Genomic DNA, 3,881 nt, shown 5'->3' with positions numbered 1-3,881 from the left:
GCAACAGCTTGGGGTCCCCCAGACGATCTGACCCTGACCTGACTACGTTGCGTCTCCGCTGCTCCTCTCCTGCCTGGCCTAGGCATCCCTAAAAAGATAGTACAGCCTGCCACAAAGCTCTCACAACTGGCTCCTCAGAGGACTGAGTGAGACAATAGGACGGATCTACAACTACACGTTGCCACAACAGACAACGTTCATCACTGGACATCAAACACATCACATGACAACTGTGATGTGCGGTAAACACAGGAACAACTCCTGAATAAGATCAATTCAGCTGCTCATGGCATATCAGTCTTATTTCATTTAACTGTTGTTTTTCTTACAGGATTAGGTTTAGCTTCCATCTGAATCCAGCTAAAACCTTTATTACTTTTAATGTTGAGATTTTCCTTTTTCTTAAATGTTGCGTGCCTAGCTTAGGTTTGATTGAATAAATTCATATATTTTTAATATCAAATCTAGTTTGGTCATTGCTCAAGTTGAATTATTATTCCTTATAGAATATTGACATATGTTGACACACATCTTTAAAAAAGGCTCTGCCGAGACAAGAACGTTTTCCCCTTCAGATCTTGTAGATTTATTGAAATAAAATAATAAGTGATTATTTTATAATCTTTCATTATTTTATTGGTGGTTTAAAGTTAAGGTTAAATACAAATTAAGCTTGTGTTTAGTCATAAGTTGATTTTCATGGTGCCTCGTTAAATTTTTGACTCTTAATTTTAAATACTCATAATTCCAAATTTATGGTTATTAATTTGATTATTAATAATACCACCGATATTGAAATTTACACACTCATGCCTACTACACTGCCGACACTTCTGACATACGCACGCGTGCGGGGACACCTCCCCTACAACGCCACACTCTCGGATAAGCCCGAGAGATGTAAAAAAAAGTGTGGCGGACCGTCCAGTGAGGTCAGAGGTCAGAAAAGTGCAGTTTTCAGACAACGGTGGACACTGGACCGGCGCCGGCGGACACTGCCGACACTTCTGACATACGCACGCGTGCGGGGACACCTCCCCTACAACGCCACACTCTCGGATAAGCCCGAGAGATGTAAAAAAAAGTGTGGCGGACCGTCCAGTGAGGTCAGAGGTCAGAAAAGTGCAGTTTTCAGACAACGGTGGACACTGGACCGGCGCCGGCGGACACTGCCGACACTTCTGACATACGCACGCGTGCGGGGACACCTCCCCTACAACGCCACACTCTCGGATAAGCCCGAGAGGTGTAAAAAAAAGTGTGGCGGACCGTCCAGTGAGGTCAGAGGTCAGAAAAGTGCAGTTTTCAGACAACGGTGGACACTGGACCGGCGCCGGCGGACACTGCCGACACTTCTGACATACGCACGCGTGCGGGGACACCTCCCCTACAACGCCACACTCTCGGATAAGCCCGAGAGGTGTAAAGAAAAGTGTGGCGGACCGTCCAGTGAGGTCAGAGGTCAGAAAAGTGCAGTTTTCAGACCACGGTGGACACTGGACCGGCGCCGGCGGACACTGCCGACACTTTTGACATACGCACGCGTGCGGGGACACCTCCCCTACAACGCCACACTCTCGGATAAGCCCGAGAGATGTAAAAAAAAGTGTGGCGGACCGTCCAGTGAGGTCAGAGGTCAGAAAAGTGCAGTTTTCAGACAACGGTGGACACTGGACCGGCGCCGGCGGACACTGCCGACACTTCTGACATACGCACGCGTGCGGGGACACCTCCCCTACAACGCCACACTCTCGGATAAGCCCGAGAGGTGTAAAAAAAAGTGTGGCGGACCGTCCAGTGAGGTCAGAGGTCAGAAAAGTGCAGTTTTCAGACAACGGTGGACACTGGACCGGCGCCGGCGGACACTGCCGACACTTCTGACATACGCACGCGTGAGGGGACACCTCCCCTACAAAGCCACACTCTCGGATAAGCCCGAGAGATGTAAAAAAAAGTGTGGCGGACCGTCCAGTGAGGTCAGAGGTCAGAAAAGTGCAGTTTTCAGACAACGGTGGACACTGGACCGGCGCCGGCGGACACTGCCGACACTTCTGACATACGCACGCGTGCGGGGACACCTCCCCTACAACGCCACACTCTCGGATAAGCCCGAGAGATGTAAAAAAAAGTGTGGCGGACCGTCCAGTGAGGTCAGAGGTCAGAAAAGTGCAGTTTTCAGACAACGGTGGACACTGGACCGGCGCCGGCGGACACTGCCGACACTTCTGACATATGCACGCGTGCGGGGACACCTCCCCTACAACGCCAGACTCTCGGATAAGCCCGAGAGGTGTAAAGAAAAGTGTGGCGGACCGTCCAGTGAGGTGAGAGGTCAGAAAAGTGCAGTTTTCAGACAACGGTGGACACTGGACCGGCGCCGGCGGACACTGCCGACACTTCTGACATACGCACGCGTGCGGGGACACCTCCCCTACAACGCCACACTCTCGGATAAGCCCGAGAGGTGTAAAAAAAAGTGTGGCGGACCGTCCAGTGAGATCAGAGGTCAGAAAAGTGCCATTTTCAGACAACAGTGGACACTGGACAGGCACCGGTGGACACTGCCGACACTTCTGACATACGCACGCGTGCGGGGACACCTCCCCTACAACGCCACACTCTCGGATAAGCCCGAGAGGTGTAAAGAAAAGTGTGGCGGACCGTCCAGTGAGGTCAGAGGTCAGAAAAGTGCAGTTTTCAGACAACGTGGACACTGGACCGGCGCCGGCGGACACTGCCGACACTTCTGACATACGCACGCGTGCGGGGACACCTCCCCTACAACGCCAGACTCTCGGATAAGCTCGAGAGGTGTAAAGAAAAGTGTGGCGGACCGTCCAGTGAGGTCAGAGGTCAGAAAAGTGCAGTTTTCAGACAACGGTGGACACTGGACCGGCGCCGGCGGACACTGCCGACACTTCTGACATACGCACGCGTGCGGGGACACCTCCCCTACAACGCCACACTCTCGGATAAGCCCGAGAGGTGTAAAAAAAAGTGTGGCGGACCGTCCAGTGAGGTCAGAGGTCAGAAAAGTGCCGTTTTCAGACAACAGTGGACACTGGACAGGCACCGGTGGACACTGCCGACACTTCTGACATACGCACGCGTGCGGGGACACCTCCCCTACAACGCCAGACTCTCGGATAAGCCCGAGAGGTGTAAAGAAAAGTGTGGCGGACCGTCCAGTGAGGTCAGAGGTCAGAAAAGTGCAGTTTTCAGACAACGGTGGACACTGGACCGGCGCCGGCGGACACTGCCGACACTTCTGACATACGCACGCGTGCGGGGATACCTCCCCTACAACGCCACACTCTCGGATAAGCCCGAGAGGTGTAAAAAAAAGTGTGGCGGACCGTCCAGTGAGGTCAGAAGTCAGAAAAGTGCAGTTTTCAGACAACGGTGGACACTGGACCGGCGCCGGCGGACACTGCCGACACTTCTGACATACGCACGCGTGCGGGGACACCTCCCCTACAACGCCAGACTCTCGGATAGGCCCGAGAGGTGTAAAGAAAAGTGTGGCGGACCGTCCAGTGAGGTCAGAGGTCAGAAAAGTGCAGTTTTCAGGCGCCGGCGGACACTGCCGACACTTCTGACATACGCACGCGTGCGGGGACACCTCCCCTACAACGCCACACTCTCGGATAAGCCCGAGAGGTGTAAAAAAAAGTGTGGCGGACCGTCCAGTAAGGTCAGAGGTCAGAAAAGTGCCATTTTCAGACAACAGTGGACACTGGACAGGCACCGGTGGACACTGCCGACACTTCTGACATACGCACGCGTGCGGGGACACCTCCCCTACAACGTCACACTCTCGGATAAACCCGAGAGGTGTAAAGAAAAGTGTGGCGGACCGTCCAGTGAGGTCAGAGGTCAGA

The sequence above is a fragment of the Gymnoscopelus braueri genome (genome assembly GCF_963280865.1).
Source record: "Gymnoscopelus braueri genome assembly, chromosome: 21".
Classification (NCBI taxonomy): Eukaryota; Metazoa; Chordata; class Actinopteri; order Myctophiformes; family Myctophidae; genus Gymnoscopelus; species Gymnoscopelus braueri.
Note: the sequence above shows the minus strand (reverse complement) of the source record.